This window comes from Anthonomus grandis, chromosome 20 (assembly GCF_022605725.1).
Source record: "Anthonomus grandis grandis chromosome 20, icAntGran1.3, whole genome shotgun sequence".
NCBI classification, from domain to species: domain Eukaryota; kingdom Metazoa; phylum Arthropoda; class Insecta; order Coleoptera; family Curculionidae; genus Anthonomus; species Anthonomus grandis.
Window position 1 is genome coordinate 4,322,922 of NC_065565.1, and position 20,862 is coordinate 4,343,783.

The 20,862-nt window shown below is 31.1% G+C and overlaps 1 protein-coding gene and 5 non-coding genes across 6 annotated transcripts in view; 5 read left to right on the forward strand and 1 right to left on the reverse strand.

Moving 5' to 3' along the window:
• LOC126747927 (liprin-alpha-1) overlaps window positions 1–20,862 on the reverse strand; it is a 455,345-nt gene that overhangs the window by 376,213 nt on the left and 58,270 nt on the right. The gene's annotated exons all lie outside the window — the stretch shown is intronic.
• Window positions 16,753–16,825, forward strand: Trnaa-agc (transfer RNA alanine (anticodon AGC)). Its single transcript has one exon. It is a non-coding gene; the product is annotated as a tRNA-Ala (tRNA).
• Trnaa-agc (transfer RNA alanine (anticodon AGC)) lies at window positions 16,914–16,986 on the forward strand. The gene has a single exon. It is a non-coding gene; the product is annotated as a tRNA-Ala (tRNA).
• Window positions 17,075–17,147, forward strand: Trnaa-agc (transfer RNA alanine (anticodon AGC)). Its single transcript has one exon. It is a non-coding gene; the product is annotated as a tRNA-Ala (tRNA).
• On the forward strand, window positions 17,236–17,308 carry Trnaa-agc (transfer RNA alanine (anticodon AGC)). Its single transcript has one exon. It is a non-coding gene; the product is annotated as a tRNA-Ala (tRNA).
• On the forward strand, window positions 17,397–17,469 carry Trnaa-agc (transfer RNA alanine (anticodon AGC)). The gene has a single exon. It is a non-coding gene; the product is annotated as a tRNA-Ala (tRNA).

The following is a 20,862-nucleotide window of genomic DNA, read 5'->3' on the forward strand; positions in this document are numbered from 1 at the left end:
CCCGCAGTGGCTGCACCAGTACTGATATCGCCCTTTAGGGATCCAACTCCTTTTACCGTCTCAAGCTTCTTTGCCAGTGTTTGGCATCGATATCGACCGAAAGTGCATGTGCAATTTACATGACACGCGGTGTGGCGAATTCTAATTTGGGACCCCCGGGAATTCGGCAGCTATCAGGCCAATGCGTCCAAGTAATTTCATAATTAGAGATACCGCCCATTTAATTTGCCCCGGATTATTAGACGGTTTAGGTCTGAGCTATGAAATTGGTATTTTGGGTAAGATTGTCTTATTAACGCACCGTGGGATTGTAATGATTAAAAGGGTGTTTCAGTAAGAGCGCAAGAATTCAAACGTGATTTTCTGCAGCAAAGTATTTTATCAAATATTGTAGACATATTTGATGAAATTCTTCTGAAAAATCATTGTTTTTCGTCCAAATTATCTGATCTAAGAACACTATTTGTATAATAAATATTTAAATATAAAATCATGTTAAATTTAAATAAATAGTGTTATTAAATTAAATATTGCATATAAATTTACTGTAAAACATTTTTTGTTATCAACACAATCCTTAACCCCCCACCCACCCCAAACATTTGCCCAGTAAGAATGTCTCTTGAAAAATCACTGTTTTTTGTTGCAAATATCCAATCTATTGGCACTGTTTTTTTATTAAATATTTATTAATATACGTATACAGTGCATCCATAAAGTGGCGGATAAATTCAATAAAAATAAAATGGACCGTTACTGAAAAAAAAAATGCCCGAACCCGTCGATTTTAATATTAGGGTTTTTCTACGCGGAAATTAAATATATAGGATGACTTAAAAAAAAGATATGACTTCATCAATATGTTTTTTAAATAAAAACCACAATTTTTTAAAGCAGAATCAGAAAGAACGCAGTTTTTACAAAGGATATGGTATAAAAGAATAGTGGTTACATAAGCAATTTTGAACGAAAAATTATGATAAAATGTAAAATTTAATAATTAGAGATACTACCCACTTCATTTGCCCTAGATCATAAGCTAGTTTAGATTTGAACTATGAAATAGGTATTTTAAGTAAGATTATCTTATTTCCTGTATTTCGGAAAAATCTAATAACACTGTTTTTATAGTCTCCCGAAGATGCTAAAATCGTTAGCGAAACACGTATCGAGAGTAAAAATACAGAATTTTGGTTTGTGGTAAAACTGTCTCGTAATTTTACCGTTTTTATACTAAATATTTATATATAAAAAGATATTAAATTTAAATAAACAGTGTTATTAAATTAAATATTTCATGTAGTATATTTTCTGCAAAAATATTGTTTTTTATTAAAACAACCCTTACCCCCCCCACCCACCCCAAACACTGTTTTTTGTCCATAATACGCAATCTAATAGCACTGTTTTTGTATTCAATATTTATAAATATATAAATATATAATTATATCAAATTTAAATAAACATACTGTGTTATTAGATTGGGTATTAACGATAAAACCAGCTGTTATTCATACATATTATTTTGAAAAACAATGATTTTTGAATACAGTGGCTTACTGGTAAGTTGTGTGGGGTGGGTGGGGGGGTAAGGGTGGGGTTACTGAAAAACGATTTTTTTGCACAAAATAATTGCTCTCTTATATTAATAAATATTTGATACAAAAACAGTGCTATTAGATTGGGTATTATGGACGAAAAACAGTGATTTTTCAAAATAATTTCTTACTGGGCAAATGTTTGGGGTGGGTGGGGGGATAAGGGTTGTTTTGATGAAAAACAAATTTTCTGCAGGAAATATACAGTGCTTTCATTTCAAAACATATATACATATAACATATACATTTAGTTCAAGCAAATTATTTATTTTTTTTAAGTAAAGAATGTGTACCGTTATTTGCGAGAAAAAAGAGTGTCTTCAAATTTTTTGCAAAAATCTTTCCAGTCTTATAACTTTGTATGTGTATTTATTTCGCTTATATTTTTTGCGAAACCTACCTACTACACTGCAATACCTTACATTTTTAAGGCGTTTAAAAAGCAGGCGATTTATTATTGTTAAAACTGTCAGTTTGACGCGAGTTACGGGTACCAACCCGCCACCTTATGCCGACCCTGCATACTTTATTTAGAAATAGCTTAGTTTGTATTGTCATCATTTTTAGAACATATAAATATAATGTAATAAACAAGAGCAATAACAATTAATATAGTAATCGATGTAGTCATTATCTATCAATCAAGTTAGTTGTAAGTTAAGTTAGTCCCTGTTCTCAATAAATTTGTTTTTTAAAAAAGCAAATGCCGGTTGTTGTCCTTTAACTCGCGTGCAATTTTTCAATTTTAGTTAAAACAGTGAGTTAATAAAATGGTGTATACGCTAGCCGAAAAAATAGAAATAATTTTCCTTTATGGAGCTCAAGATCGGTGTGCTCGCAGAACCGCGAGAGCATTTAATAAAAGGTATCAAGATAAAAACGTGAGCCATAAATACGTATTAGAATTGATACGAAAATTTAAAGAGACAAGATCGATTTGCAATAAGAAAAAATATGAAAATAGAGTTGTCGATGAAGCAAGCCAAGTTGAAGTACTAGGACAATTTGGGTAATTCTGTAGTTTAGCGGCTTTTGTTAAAACTAACGAAAAATGGTCGGGTTTTTTGCAAAATGGGTGGATTTGGATATATATTTTTCACTAAGAGTGGCGGAAAGCCAAATTTTATCACGAAGAGGGTGTTATCACGCACTAAATCACTCACTATGGGACATGAATAGAATAACGTCATTAGAATAACCCTGTATTTGATTAGTTTTGACAACAACTAAGGTGAGGTTAGGTGTGGTGTTGCCAGTTCTGTCGTCTACTGCGTTTTGTCACTCTGCAGCTTCAGCCTTGTCCCCAGTGTGGCTGACTCATGAGTGCCTTCTCTAAAGTGGCGCATTCACTCTATATTTTTTAGTCACGTGAAATATTAGATATTATGCGTAAAATAAATTCACAAAAACTGTTTTTATCTTTTCTTGTAACTAAATCTGTAATTTTCATGTAACAAACATACCAAAGACACCCATAATGTATTATTATTTTGGTAATTTTTAGATTTTGATCCGAATAAAAAATAATATGATTCCGCAGTTTAGCGGCTTTTGTCAAATTTGGGGTATTTTCACCGGTTTTCTTTTTTAAATAGCTTAATTTTATCTGGAAAAAAGTGGCGGAAGGTGTATTTTGCAAATAGTTTCTGTATAAACAATGTGAAGTACTCACAAATAGAGATCAACTGATTTATTTAAATTTTTTGCTTTTTTCTTTGCATAAATTAAATGAAATGGGTTGTCGACTCTGGGAGTATGTGTGCAGTGTTTTGGTTTGTTCCGTTTCTCTATCACCGCGAGGGGAACATAACGCGCTGCGCACAGACCATAGATATACCCAACCCAACCCAACTCAACCCAACCCAACCCAACCCAGACCAACCCAAACCAATGGGGAGCTTACGTTCCCCGTTGTGTGTTGATGGAATGGGTTGGATTGTATTGGATTGGGTTGGATTGGGTTGGTTCTTAAATTGCTCAAGCACCGCTCATCAAATTTTGCGTATTTTTACCATTTTTTTTAAATGGCTTAATTTTACCCAAAAATTAAAAGTGGCGGAATAATGATACGATATAATTCGCCGCGAATATGTGAATTTTGATAGAACGTAAAAAAAAGAAATTTTAAAATTGATGTACTCCTAAAAATAAATTTTCAATTCAAAAAAATTTTTGATTATTTATTTATTTATTTATATGCAATTGACATTTTAAGTGATATGTAATGAAACTAGTGTATAATAGCACGTATTGAGCAGGCTGCGGCAACAGTGAGACAAAAACCGATTTCTCTATTGCGTGCCGTTACGGAACAGTGATTACGTCGAGCAAACCGTTATATTGAAGTGAATGGTGACAACTTTGAACAACAGCGTTATTAGATTGGATAATATGGACAAAAAACAGTGATTTTTCAGCAGAATTTCATCAACTATTTGAGGTGTAATAATCGAGTTTAAAAACTGTATAAATTTTCTCCTTTTTGTATTGTATTTGATATACATAAATTCTACAGTTTAGTAAATATACCTTGACAATATACGGTTGATAAATATGCCAAAACCAAAAATCTACTGAATAAAATTCTTCGTCCATGTTATCCAATTTAATAACGCTATTTTTATACTAAATATTTATACATAAAATTATATTAAATTTAAATAAACAGTATTATTAAATTAAATATTGCATATACATTTACTGCAAAAATATTTTTTTTATCAACACAATCCTTACCCCCCCACCCACCCCAAACATTTGCCCAGTAAGAGTTTCTTTTGAAAAATCACTGTTTTTAGTCCATAATATCTAATCTAATAGCACTGTTTTTGTATTAAATATTTATAAATATATAATTATAATAAATTTAAATAAACAAACTGTGTTATTAGATTGGGTATTAGCGATAAAACCAGCTGTTATTCATACATATTATTTTGAAAAACAATGATTTTTGAAAACAGTGGCTTACCAGTAAGTTGTATGGGGTGGGTGGGGGGGTAAGGGTAGGGTTACTGAAAAACGGTTTTTTTGCACAAAATAATTGCCTGAGAGAAAAATGCTTTGGAAAAAAATTGACAAGCAATTTACATATCTAGTCATTAAACTCGACCACTACATTTCAAGTATGTGATAAAACGATCCCGATATCACATTTATGCCATTGTGTAGCATACCATATATATTTTGATATATTTAAATTTGATATAATTATATATATGAATATTAATAAATATTTAATGCAAAAACAGTACTATTAGATTAGATATTATGGACAAAAAACAGTGATTTTTCAAAAGAAATTCTTACTGGGCAAATGTTTGGGGTGGGTGGGGGGGGTAAGGATTGTGTTGATAAAAAACAATGTTTTTGCAGTAAATATATATGCAATACTTAATTAAATAACACTGTTTATTTAAATTTGGTATAATTTTATATACAGTGCTTTCATTTCAAAACGATCCACCCTTAATAACTTTCTTAAAAAAAAAAAAAAAAAAAAAAAAAAAAACACGTCAAATTAGATATACAGGGGGACGTTTAATTATGCATTTACTGAAGTTCTGTCAATCACCTCCTCACCGCCAGCTAACCTCACTTTAATATGTCAAATGGGAACCCCCATCGTGTGATACATCATAGTAAGGAGCGTGAAATTCTCTATTCAACGGTACCAAAAAAATGAAATCGGTAAATGTGTAAGCAAATAGTAGCGAAAATGTCTAGAAATAATGAATATTTTATTTACGCCAAACTTTGGTATGTCAAATGGCTACCCCATGGTGTGATACATTATTTTAAAGGGCATTCATTATGCTGTCAATGGTTGTAAAAAAAAATAAAATTGATTGACCAAGAAGCAAATAAAGTGTAAATCGGTAGGGTAGAAAAACAAATCTAATTAGTTTAACAAATTAATTTTATTAAATGTTCAAAATGCGCGCCGTTATTAGCAAGACAATAAAAAAGCTTATTTTCAAACTCCTTACGAACATTGGCAAGGGTCTGCCCGCTAATTTCTCTGCATTCTTGAAATGTTCTATTTTTTAAATTCTCAATACTCTCAGGTGGGGTTTTATAAACTTTGCTTTTTAAGTAGCCCCAAAGAAAAAAGTCTAGTGGAGTTAGGTCCGGAGACCGCGCAAGCCATTCGATTGCATCACGTCTACCAATCCACTTTTCTCGAAAATTTTCATCAAGCCACTCTCGAACTACCAAAGTGTAGTGCGCGGGAGCTTCATCCTGCTGAAAATGTATGTTATTTTCATTCAATAATATAGCACCATGTTGATCTACTTGATTTTCCATAGATTGGATTTTCTAAAAGGTTTAAATAAATTTCGCCAGTCAAATTTTCTTGGTCAAATCAAATGGCCCGATTTTTTCATTCCCATAAATTCCTGCCCAAACATAAATTTTTTGGGGATTTTGGGTATGGCCTTCCCGAAAAACATGCGGATTTTCATTATCCCAGTATCTACAGTTATGTCTGTTCACCAGACCATTTAAAAAAAAGGTCGATTCGTCACTGAAGTAAATGTTCTTCAATAAATGGGGATCGTCGTCAATTCGCGGGCACATCACTTCACAAAATTGAATTATCCTATCAAAATCATCTTCTCCAAGTTCATGAAGAATATGAATTTTATAAGGAAAGAACTTAATTTTTTTTTTAATTTTATGTACGGAACCAGTGGAAATATTTGTTAGTTTTGCGGCCTTTGGTATTGACAAAGTTGGATCCATAGCAAATTGTCCTAGTACTTCAACGTGTCATGCTTCATCGACAACTCTACTTTCATGTTTTTTCTTATTGCAAATCGATCTCGTCTCTTCAAATTTTCGTATCAATTCTAATACGTATTTATGGCTCACGTTTTTATCTTGATACCTTTCATTAAATGCTCTCGCGGTTCTGCGAGCACACCGATCTTCAGCTCCATAAAGGAAAATTATTTCTATTCTTTCGGCTAGCGTATACACCATTTTATTAACTCACTGTTTTAACTAAAATTGAAAAATTGCACGCGTCAAACTGACAGTTTTAACAAAAATAAATCGCCTGTTTTTTAAACGCCTTAAAAATGTAAGGTATTGCAGTGTATTAGGTAGGTTTCGCAAAAAATATAAGTGAAATAAATACACATATAAAGTTATAAGACTGTAAAGATTTTTGCAAAAAATTTGAAGATACTCTTTTTTCTCGCAAATAACCAAATTTTAAGTAATTACCAAATTAACCAAATTTTAAGTATTTTAAATAAAATACCAAAATTTGGCGTAAATAAAATTTTCGCTAACTATTTGCTTACACATTAACCGATTTCATTTTTTTTGGTACCGTTGAATAGAGAATTTTTCGCTGCTTACGATGATGTATTACACGATGAGGGTTCCCATTTGACATATTAAAGTGAGGTTAGCTGGAGATGAGGAGGTGATTGACAAAACTTCAGTAAATGCATAATTAAACGTCCCCCGGTATATCTAATTTGACGTGTTTTTTTTTTTTTTTTTTTTAAGAAAGTTATTAAGGGTTGTTTGTAAATCCTGTGTCAACTTTTTTAAATGCCGATATTTTCTCCTTTTTGTCACAGATTACCTAAACCAGATGCGAATGTAAGCCTGGCGGCATGATCTGCGTTTCCCACTATTTTCGTCTGCTCAACGTCGGATCGAATAGTATGGGAGCACAATTATTTTAGTTTCACGCTTGCTTCGGTACCCGTGATGCTGAGAAGTGGCATAGTGCGAGCGCAAATATATTTTTTTAACTATGATGAATTATAAGTGCATAAGTAGATGCTGTTCTTCTGTGAACATATGAGTAACCTTTTTTGGTCTTCCAAGTGATCCTTTAAGGTAAACGTATTTAATTTATTTAGTTTTAAATAGTATTAGAGTTAATAATGTTTTAGATGTGACAGACACTAAAGATACACCCATCAATTACATTACAAGCATAAAATCACCAAGCATAGGAACACAAACTTCATCTGCATTGACTGCCAATAGCCCAAGAAAACTGAAGTTGCGATACCAAGTCAGAGGCTTAAAAAAGAATATATTAAAACGAAAAAATTTTTTTTGTATTTCTTGGGTTCAAAAGCATATAGATTTCTCGCAAAAATATTAAATTTACTTACTAAACGTACTCTGGAAAAAATGACACAAAGTATTGTTTCAAAACCAGGACTAAACGAACAAACATTCAATTCTCTTGCTATTAAAGTTAAAACTATGTCTGAACTTGATAAGTATTGTACCATATGTATTGATGAAACATCTTTAATGTCCTATCTTTATTTTAATTTAGCGAAAGATGAAATTGTAGGCTGGGAGGCTATTGGAAAAAATGACAATAATAATATCATAGCACAAAATGTTGCTGCTATTATGGTTCGCGGACTTTTTCATAACTGGAAGCAACCACTGGCTTATTTTTTTGTAAACTCCCAACTTAAAGCTTCAGATATTTTAAAAATATTAACTGAATGCGTAAAAAAGTTATCAGATGCTGGTTTATTTATCCAAGGCTTAGTAACTGATATAGGCTCTAATTTTATACAGCTTTCTAGAATGCTAAAGGTTAACAAAGAAATACCTGAATTTCAATTGGGCGATTTGAAATTAGTTTACATTTTTGACCCTCCACATTTATTAAAGGCTACTAAAAATAATTTAGCCGAAAATAATTTTCATTTTGACAACAAAGTAACGTCTTGGAAGTTTGTCGAACAATTTTATGAAAAAGATAGCCAGCAAGTGTATAGGTGTGCTCCGAAACTTACTAAATCCCACATATATTCTAATAACTTTGAAAAGATGAAGGTAAAACTGTCCACTCAAGTTTTAAGTCATAGTGTTGCGAGTGGAATGAATACATATATGACTTTAGGAGCACTTCCTGTAGATGCTTTACCTACAATTAAAATTATAGATAAATTTAATACTTTGTTTGATTTGTTTAATTCTACAGATACGTCCCACCCGAATAAATTTAAAAATGCATATCAGGGTCTTGATTATCAAGTTGAGTTTTTAAATCACATGTGGCTATTTATAAAAAATCTTGAATTATGCAATAATAAGGGAAAAAATTTGACAAAAAAGTGTCAAGTTTCGTTCGTGTTGGATGATATCTATTTATGGATTGAAAGTTTTATGGCAGCGCCTTTCAAATTGCGGATTTGGCTACCTAAAAACCAGAAAAATAAATCAAGACTGTCTTGAAAATTATTTCGGAAATATAAGGCGACAAGGAGGGAATTGCGTAAATCCAACCCCAATTCAATTTTAAAGAGCCCATAAAAAAATATTTTGTCAGAATTTTTTACACTTTGAATATATGAACTGTGAGGAGGATTTAGGCGTGCTTCTAGCTGAGTTAAAAAACATTTCAGATGGAAATTTAAGAGAAGTGATGTCTACGCAGTCATCCCAAATATGTAAGGCAATAACTGTTTCTGATTGTGATTATAGAGAACACAGTTTAACCACACAAAATGCTTTTAAATATGTCTGTGGTTACTTAATTAAAAAAGCTTTAAATATTCATAAATGTCCCATTTGTGTCAGTTTTTCAGAAGAATCCGGAAACCTTGATGCTTCAAATTTATTAACTAAACTAAAGGCATATAGCAACACCGAAACTAATATTTTTGGTACTTTGAAAACACCTAGCGAGAAATTTGTATGTTTTATTTATGAATTAGAAAAAAAATTAGTTCAATGTTTAATCAAATATCTACTAAACCTGGCATTTCTCATAAATATTTAAACGTTATGAGTTTAATAAAATTTAATCATCCCTGTAATAATTTCCCTCGATTATATATTGTAAAGTTATTTATAAGACTTAGGATATTTTATGCTTTAAAGTATGCTAACAGAGATTTGAAATCTTTAAAAAAATCTAGGAGAAAACTAATAAAAAAAATTCGAATTCTTAACCATTTATAATAAAATAAATATTTATTAATAGATAGTTTTTTTTTTGAAACTGAACAACTGGTGCAAAAAAAATGCGTGTTAAAAAATAAAGAAAGTCTATGACCAATGGTGGAAATCATTTCATCCGCTACCGGTAAAGGCTTCGCTTTGGCTGGAGCCGCGCCTTTGTACGCCGCTTGGGTTGCGAACTTGAAAGGTGCCGACGCAAGCTTTCGCATCTGGTTTAGGTAATCTGTGTTTTTGTATTGTATTTGATACACATACATTCTACAATTTAGTAAATATACCTTGACAATATACGGTTAATAAATATACCAAAACCAAAAATCTACTGAATAAAATTCTTCGTTCATATTATCCAATCTAATAACGCTATTTTTATACTAAATATTTATATACAGGGTGTCCCGTAAATAGTGGTCCAAATGAAAACTCCTAATAGATTGGACTATTTCCAATCAGAATAATCCAACATAGCTCTAACGAAAGTGTTACGGTTTTCGAGATATATGAAAATGAAAAAAAAATCACAATTTCTTCGGTTGGATATTATTTGCCGATAGATGCGCTTTATGATGCGTATTAAAATTTTTCAGTTATGCAAATATTTTTCACAGGAAAAATTTTTGAAATTGCAATATCGGATTTTTTTGAAGTTTTATGACGCAATAAAATAATAATAGAATCTTGGTGCCCATTAGCGTAAAAACTTATTTATTCCATGCCGTATTAAAGACAAAAACTTTTTGAATTTTTTGTTAACCTCAAAAAAAAAATGGTTGTTTTAATGCAACTATTTTGTGAAAGAACTATTTTGTGAAAAAAAAATCGTTTTTTTTTTTTCGATACAAATTAATTCGGTTTATACACGCCTTACACCTTCTTATATTGGATCGCTTAATCCATTGAGCGTGGCCAGCTCTATTTATTTCTTGAGCAGCAGTCTGGATGCGCTCGCGCATGTAAATGCATAATTTTATAATTTTATATACAGACACCCTGTATATAAAATTATATTAAATTTAAATAAACAGTGTTATTAAATTAAATATTGCATATACATTTACTGCAAAAACATTGTTTTTATCAACACAATCCTTACCCCCCCCCCACCCACCCCAAACATTTGCCCAGTAAGAATTTCTTTTGAAAAATCATTGTTTTTAGTCCATAATATCTAATCTAACAGCACTGTTTTAGTATTAAATATTTATTAATATAAAAATATATAATTATATAAAATTTAAATAAACAAACTGTGTTATTAGATTGGATATTAATGACGAAATCAGCTGTTATTCATGAATATTAGTTTGAAAAACAATGATTTTTTTAAACAACTCACTAGTAAGTTGTGTGGGGGGTAAAGGTAGGGTAATGAAAAATGTTTTTTTTTGACAGAATATATATATATTCAATATTCAATTTAATAACACTGTTTATTTAAATTCGATATTATTTTATATATAAATATTTAGTAAAAAGACAGCGTTATTAGATTGGATAATATGAAAGAAAAACAGTGATTTTTCAAAAAAATTTCATCAAATATTTGAGGTGTAGTAACACCTCAATATGTAATAACACCTAAATAGTGAGATGTGTGTTTATTGAAAAAACATTGTTTTTCATCAATACAAACGTTACTCCTCCACCCACCCCAAATATTTACTCAGTAAGAAATTCTTTAGAAAAATCACAGTTTTTTTTAGGGGAGTGTTAATGAAAAATAAGAGGTGATTGCAACATTAAAGTGTTTGGCCTGTCAGTGAATTTAAACAAGCAATTGGTCAATTCTGTTGTTTAGTTTTAATGTTTGAACCTTTTAGTCTATCTATATCACTGTTCATATGTTACATATTTTTGTAATTTGATTTTGTTTCAGAGGATAAGTTTTCGGTTAACTTTAAGTTAGCATTCTACAAGCTGTTATTATATTGTTTAATTATGTAATGGGGTATCCCGTCATTAATAAATATTTAAAAAAAATTAACTCTCACTATAAAAAAACCTTATTTAGAGTGTCAACGGTTAAATCCCATAACTGCTGCACTCTCACAAAAAAAAATTAATTATAACTCATTGAATTGTTCTCATTCTTATAAATATTGAACATTATTATTTGCATCACTTGAGAAAATTCGCGTAAGAACTTTCCGCGTAAGTGAGAAAACCGGCGCGTCGCGACGCCCGTCCTCCGTCGGGGTTAAGGGGCGACTTGCCGGGAAAACGCGTTTGTCGGGAACGGGAACGTCCAGACGCGTCCAGGCGCACGTGCCGGAATGGCTTCCGTCGCATAAATCGCGCTTATCCAGACTAATTATTCATCCGAATAATAAAACGGGACGGGGATCACCTCGGGATAAGCACTATTTTAAATGTTATTTGTTAAATAGGTGGTTGAATGAATTAATAAATTAAAGCATATAAAAAAGGGACAATTACAGTGGCTATTTCAGACTATAATTATACTCACCATAAGAATGAATCGCTTACCTGAAACAAAACAAAAATTAATTTAGTAACCTGGCTATAATAACGGTAATAATAATATGAGGCAGGTTCATACGTAAGCTGTTTGGGGGAGGTGGGGGGCTAAGGGTACTTTTGTTAAAAAACGGTTTTTGTCTTTTACAAAAAAAAAAACTGTTTTTTAAAAACATTATCCTTACACCCCCCACCCACCCCACACACTTAACCAGTATAAAATTCTTTTGCAAAATCCCTGTTTTTCGTCCATAATCTTTAATTTATTAACACTGTTTTTATACAAAATATTTATATATAAATTTTATTCAGTGAAATAACACAGAAGAACAAAGACTATAAGACAATATATATTATTTAAATTTAATAATAATTTGATATATAAATACTTAATACAAAAACTGTGTTAAGAAATTAGGCATTATGGTAGAAACCATCTATTGTTCGTACGTAATATTTTGAAAAACAGTGATTTTGGAAGTAACGTCTTACTGGTAAGCTGTTTGGGGTGGGTGGGGGGCTAAGGGTGATTTTGTTAAAAAAACGGTTTTTGTCTTTTACAAAAAAAAAACATTTTTCAAAAACATTACCCTTACACCCCCCACCCACCCCACACACTTAACCAGTAAAAAATTCTTCTGCAAAATCCCTGTTTTTTGTCCATAATATTTATATATAAATTTTATTCAGTGAAATAACACAGAAGAACAAAGACTATAAGACAATATATATTATTTAAATTTAATAATAATTTGATATATAAATACTTAATACAAAAAATGTTTTAATAAATTAAGGAATATGGTAAAAATCATTTATTGTTCCTACGTAGTAATTTGAAAAACTGTGATTTTGCACATAATGCCTTACTGGTAAGCTGTTTGGGGTGGGTGGGGGGCTAAAGGTAGTTTTGTTAAAAAACGGTTTTTCTCTTTTACAAAAAAAACTGTTTTTCAAAAACATTACCCTTACACCCCCCCACCCACCCCACACACTTAACAGTAAAAAATTCTTTTGCAAAATCTCTCTTTTTCGTCAGTAATTTCTAATTTGTTAACACTGTTTTTATAGAAAATGTTTATATATAAATTTAAATAAACAAAATAACTTATAAGAATCAAGCCAATATATATTATTTAAATTTAATAATAATTTGATATATAAATACTTAATACAAAAACTGTGTTAAGAAATTAGGGATTATGGTAAAAATCATTTATTGTTCCTACGTAGTAATTTGAAAAACAGTGATTTTGCACATAACTTCTTATTGGTAAGCTGTTTGAGGTGGGTGGGGGGCTAAAGGTACTTTTGTTAAGAAAACGGGTTTTGTCTTTTACAAAAAAAACTGTTTTTCAAAAACATTATCCTTACACCCCCCACCCACCCCACACACTTAACCAGTAAAAAATTTTTCTGAAAAATCCCTGTTTTTCGTCAGTAATTTCTAATTTATTAACACAGTTTTTATACAAAATATTTATATAAAAATTTAAATAAATAAAATAACCCATAAGAACAACGCCAATATATATTATTTAAATTTAATAATAATTTGATATATAAATAGTTAATACAAAAAATGTTTTAATAAATTAAGGAAAATGGTAAAAATCATTTATTGTTCCTACATAGTAATTTGAAAAACAGTGATTTTGCACATAACGCCTTACTGGTAAGCTGTTTGGGGTGGGTGGGGGGCTAAGGGTACTTTTGTTAAAAAACGGTTTTTGTCTTTTACAAAAAAAAACATTTTTCAAAAACATTACCCTTACACCCCCCACCCACCCCACACACTTAACAGTAAAATAATTCTTCTGCAAAATCCCTGTTTTTCGTCAGTAATTTCTAATTTATTAACACTGTTTTTAAACAAAATATTTATATATAAACTTTAATAAATAAAATAACCCATAAGAACAAAGCCAATATATATTATTTAAATTTAATAATAAATTGATATATAAATAGTTAATACAAAAACTGTGTTAATAAATTAAGGATTATGGTAAAAATCATTTATTGTTCCTACGTGGTAATTTGAAAAACAGTGATTTTGCACATAACGCCTTACTGGTAAGCTGTTTGGGGTGGGTGGGGGGCTAAGGGTAGTTTTGTTAAAAAACGGTTTTTATCTTTTACAAAAAAAAACTGTTTTTCAAAAACATTATCCTTATACCCCCCACCCACCCCACACACTTAACCAGTAAAAAATTCTTTTGCAAAATCTCTGTTTTTCGTCAATAATCCTTAATTTATTAACACTGTTTTTATACAAAATATTTATATATAAATTTTATTCAGTGAAATAACACAGAAGAACAAAGACTATAAGACAATATATATTATTTAAATTTAATAATAAATTGATATATAAATAGTTAATACAAAAACTGTGTTAATAAATTAAGGATTATGGTAAAAATCATTTATTGTTCCTACGTGGTAATTTGAAAAACAGTGATTTTGCACATAACGCCTTACTGGTAAGCTGTTTGGGGTGGGTGGGGGGCTAAGGGTGATTTTGTTAAAAAAACGGTTTTTATCTTTTACAAAAAAAAAACATTTTTTAAAAACATTACCCTTACACCCCCCACCCACCCCACACACTTAACCAGTAAAAAATTCTTCTGCAAAATCCCTGTTTTTCGTCAGTAATTTATAATTTATTAACACAGTTTTTATACAAAATATTTATATATAAATTTAAATAAACAAAATAACTTATAAGAATCAAGTCAATATGTATTATTTAAATTTAATAATAATTTGATATATAAATTGTTAATACAAAAAATGTTTTAATAAATTAAGGATTATAGTAAAAATCATTTATTGTTCCTACGTAGTAATTTGAAAAACAGTGATTTTGCACATAACGCCTTACTGGTAAGCTGTTTGGGGTGGGTGGGGGGCTAAGGGTAGTTTTGTTAAAAAACGGTTTTTATCTTTTACAAAAAAAACTGTTTTTCAAAAACATTATCCTTACACCCCCCACTCACCCCACACACTTAACCAGTAAAAAATTATTTTGCAAAATCCCTGTTTTCTGTCCATAATCTTTAATTTATTAACACTGTTTTTATACAAAATATTTATATACAGGGTGTCCCATTAGTGCGATAACGGACGATAGCTCCTTATAAAGTGATACAAAAAAAAAATTTATACAAAGTTACTTTACTGTCTAAGGTGCATAACGTAAAAATATTTTTGGATATTTCAGACATTTTTAATTTAAATGGAACACCCTATATTTTATTGCATTTTTGGATTGCTTTAAAAATTCTGCATACCTTTTATCAAGCATCGTCTATACCAAAACTTACCCGTTTGTGAGATATTTAATATTTTATCAAAAAATCGACGTTTGCACGTCTCCACAAAAACAAAAATAATTCACTCATTTGGGATCCTACAAGCCAAATCTTTTGTAGGTTGTTAGTGCATACTTACGCTTACTTTATGGTCCTATGAGAATTTGATAATATTCTACAGGGTGTTCGCAATACTCTATCCAAAACCAAAAAATGTAAACAACCATATCTTATTTTTTTCAAATGGAATGACCCATATTTTTTTATCTTAAAATGTTCACAATGTGATAGTTTTTTAAACTTTTTCCTAATTTCGCCCTTAAAATCCACAATAGTCTCGTTTTAATTTAAAAGAATAACAATTGCAATAACAATTGCACAAAAATCAAGCAATTACTTTAACAGAAGATTTAGTGTTGTCAGTTTATCACTAAAGCGAAACATTTTTGCATTAAAAATGAATTTTTCAAAAGAGGATATGGTGAAAATGATTTACTGTTTGGGTGCAAGTGAGAAAGATTGTTTACTGGCAAGCAGAGTTTATGCACAGAGATATCCGGATGCGGAACGCCATCCAAATCGATTGGCATTTGAAAGACTAAAGGAGAGATTTGAAAGAACTGGAAATTTAAATTATGAAATGTCACAAAGACAAAAAACAGGGGCAAATCCACAAAATGAAATGCTTGTTATGCAAGCCCTAGTAGAAAATCCGCATGTCTCTTGTAGGCAAATTAAAAGGCAGTTGAACATTAAAGAATCACCCGGAAACATAAATTTCATCCATATCACGTACAGCTTGTACAAGAATTAAGCGATCAAGATTTTGCTAATCGCCGAAACTTTTGCCGCTGGGCTTTGCATCAAATCCAACTACAACAGGACTTTTTTGACTTTGTGTTGTTCACTGATGAAAAATGAATTTGTAAAACGACACAACTTCCATTATTACAACGATGTAAATCCAAGGCATGTGATACCACTGGAGGATCATCAACATAGATAGTCACTTAATGTATGGGCTGGTATCATTGGGACAAATTCGTTTATCAAGTTTTGTACTCTGTTTTAATGATTCCCTATGCATGGCTCTATATAGGTTACAAATGTGCAAAACCCCCAATATCGCATTAATTACAGTAATAACATTATCCCTAGTTGCTATACATTTTAATTAATGATGATCAATTTATTATGGCCGTAAAAATAACGATGTGAACACAAAAGAGAAATGCGAATTTGCGAAGGACGGATGCAAGTACCACACCTGTGTCAGGTGTTCAAAATATGCCGAAATTACATAATGGTAGTACCGGTTTTGGGACTTTATGTAGGTATAATTGTAAGTTTGGTTTTTTCGGTAAAATGTTAATAAAAGTTAACGAAATGCATGTATGGGGGGCGTAGCTCAGATGGTAGAGCGCTCGCTTAGCATGCGAGAGGTACCGGGATCGATACCCGGCGCCTCCATTATTTTTTTAAAATTAATTATTGGTCATGATCTACTTTTGGTAAAAGTGGTTTTATTGGTTTAAATGAGTGCATTTATGCATCCATAGGGGGCGTAGCTCAGATGGTAGAGCGCTCGCTTAGCATGCGAGAGGTACCGGGATCGATACCCGGCGCCTCCATTATTTTTTTAAAATTAATTATTGGTCATGATCTACTTTTGGTAAAAGTAGTTTTATTGGTTTAAATGAGTGCATTTATGCATCCATAGGGGGCGTAGCTCAGATGGTAGAGCGCTCGCTTAGCATGCGAGAGGTACCGGGATCGATACCCGGCGCCTCCATTATTTTTTTAAAATTAATTATTGGTCATGATCTACTTTTGGTAAAAGTGGTTTTATTGGTTTAAATGAGTGCATTTATGCATCTATAGGGGGCGTAGCTCAGATGGTAGAGCGCTCGCTTAGCATGCGAGAGGTACCGGGATCGATACCCGGCGCCTCCATTTTTTTATTTAAATGAATTATTGGTAATGATCTACTTTTGGTAAAAGTGGTTTTATTGACTTAAATGAGTGCATTTATGCATCCATAGGGGGCGTAGCTCAGATGGTAGAGCGCTCGCTTAGCATGCGAGAGGTACCGGGATCGATACCCGGCGCCTCCATTATTTTTTTTTATTAATTATCGATAACGTCCCCTTTTGGTAAAAGTGGCTTTGTTGACTTAAATGAGTGCATTTGTGCATTAGTAAAAGCCTCAAAATACCAAAAACAAACATATCAAGCAGGAGAAGACATATCCGACTTATTTTATATAAACTCTCTATCCCACTCTCCTCTATACCTAATCGAGATTAAAAAAAAGCTGCAAACCGATTCTTAGGCACACACAGATCACTGTTAGGTACCAAGGCACCCCATATTTTAGCACGCCATCTCTTGTTAAGCACGAGAATTAGCATTGTTTTGCTCATATAGAACATGCAGTTAATAAAGTGCACCTCTTATTATTCTTCGTCTATTTAGGGTAACCTTACTCTGTCAGACTCATGTGAGGACCCATCACATTTCTACACAGTTTCTCTTCAGCTTACAGGGTCACTTAAAAATGAAAGGATTTTTGTATTTACTTGTCTAAGAACATAAACTTAACAATTTATTTTCCGAAACATTAAACGACAGTTTTACTCTTTGATACGCTTCATGACGTGGCAATAAAAAGCTGTAAAGTCCACAATGTACGAAAGTGCTTTATATGTTTTGCCCTATACATAAATGCATTTTATTGCGATTCCTAGACTTGCAATCAGGTTTACACTGCAAATTTTAAACCGTATTTAAACGTAAGAACACAAAGTCACGGTCTCATCAAAGCCATATAATTTTTTTCTCAAAGCTACACGTGTTTCGCTTCTATCGAAGCAACATCAGGCCTAGACCATATCAACCAACACAGATCACATGACGACTAACAACAAAAGAAATTGTTGTGTGTAGGTCTAGGCCTGATGATGCTCCGATAGGAGCGAAACACGTGTAGCTTTGAACAAATTATATGGATTTGATGAGACCGTGACTTTGTGTTCTTACCTTTGTTTTGAATTATACCAGTTGATTTTTTAAGATGTCACGAATTGTGGGTAAAACACATTTGGGGTAGTGAAGAGTTTCGTTTATCAGATTTGCTAATTCTTATAGCCTAATCTTCCTATATGTCCTACTCCTTCATTCTTCTTAAAAGTTCCTATTTATTTAGCAAGTTGGCTACATATCAAACATCCTAACTTCCCAAGCAACACAGGATAGTTAAATAAACGTCCATTTTTTGTTTACACGAGTTGTAAATTTTTGGTTGAACTTCAACTATAAATATCGGATCAAATGTCCGCGAGGTATAAGTTGAGGAAATTAATATTATGTTTATGTTATTCACTTTTAAGAAGAATATAAAATTATTATGTCATAGAAGTTAAAAAAGACCTTCTTAACAAATATACTTATCATAAGCATAACGTTGAATTTTTAGTTATAGTAGACTGGTATAGAACCTTTATTTTAATCGTTAAATAATTGTTGATATGGAATTTATAATAAAAGTATCTATTTAAGCTTAAATTACATATAGTATATTTTACTGGATGTTTAGAAAGTCTATCAACAAAGTTTACATTTATCGTAAATATTTGTTAAAAAAAAAAGTAAACATAGCATTTTTCTAAATTAAATTTTATTTTTAAATCCTAGTTTAATTTTCAGTTAAGTTGAATTCGTGAGTTTTTTTTTTAATTTTTATATCTTATTTGATATAATTATTGTGTTTCGTACACGTTATTGCATTTTCTACTATTTCTCTATGTATGATACTCCATTATTACACTATAAGATATATACGATTATGAAAAGTATATCGTATGCTACACAGTGGTATATATGTGATATCGGGATCATTTTATTACATATTTGAAGTGTATTGATCGAGTTTAAAGACTAGATATGTAAATCTATTGTACATTTTTTTAAAAGTCGAAATTTTCTCCGATTTGTTAACTGAATCGTATATTATATACGTATATTCTCACATATAATTTTCTTAAAAATCATTTTTTTCTAAGGTAATTATTTTGTGGAAAAAATATCGTTTTTCACTAAGCCTATCCTTACCCCCCCACCCACCCCACACAACTTACCAGTAAGAAATTGTTTTGAAAAATCATTGTTTTCCAAAATAATACGCATGAATAACAGCTGGTTTTGTTGTTAATATTTAATCTGATAACACAGTTTGTTTATTTAAATTTGATATAATTATATATATGTATATTAATAAATATTTAATATAAAAACAGTGCAATTAAATTGGTTATTATAGGCGAAAATCAGTGATTTCAAAGGAATTTCTTACTGGGCAAATTTTTGGGGTGGGTGGGGGGTGTAGGGGTTATTTTACTAAAAAAGAATTATTCTGCAGAAAATATATATGCAATATGTAATTTAATAACACTGTTTATTTAAATTTGATATAATTGTATATATAAATATTTAGTATAAAAACAGCGTTATTAGCTTGGATTTTATGGCCGATATACAGTGATTTTTCAAAGGCATTTTTTACTGGATAAATGTTTGGGGTGGGTGGGCGGGTAAGGGTTGTTTTGATGAAAAACAATGTTTCTGCAGAAAAAATATATGCAATATTTAATTTAATAACATTGTTTATATAAATTTCATATAATTTTATATATAAATATTTAGTATAAAAATAGCGTTATTAGATTGGATAATATGGACGAAAACAGTGATTTTTCAAAAGCATTTCTTACAGGACAAACGTTTGGGGTGGGTGGGCGGGTAAGGGTTGTTTTGATAAAAAACAATGTTTCTGCAGAAAATATATATGCAATATTTAATTTAATAACACTGTTTATATAAATTTGACATAATTTTATATATAAATATTTAGCATAAAAACAGCGTTATTAGATTGGATTTTATGGCCGATATACAGAGATTTTTCAAAGGCATTTCTTACTGAACAAATGTTTGGGGGACAAACTAATTGTGAAAAAAAGGGAAAATACAAATTTGAATTCACTCGTAACGATACACGATGTACGGCATGAAAATAGAGGATGAATTACATGAGGATGGGGACCATCCGAGGAATGCATAGGACCGAACGGATTGTTTACTTTAAAATTCGTGGTTATGGTATAAGTAGAGAGACTAGACTCAGTACTAATAATAATAGTATACAGGGTGTCCGCTAATTAATGGTACATGAAAAAACCACAGACACCTGATGTAAAAATATTACGATTTAACTATATTTACCTATATCCAAAAGTTGATATTAACTGAGATACATGGTGTTAAACTTAAAACTTTTTTTTTGTTTTTTTTTGTTATAACTTTAACAAAAGTTAACCTTTTTTCACAAAAATTTGTAGTTAGGGGTTTTTTAGGTCGAGAAATTCATTTTTTTAACAAATTGAGTGTACAATGTAGGGGGCGCTGTCTGCGACATCTTTTTCTCTTTCATAAGGTCATAACTTTTTTGT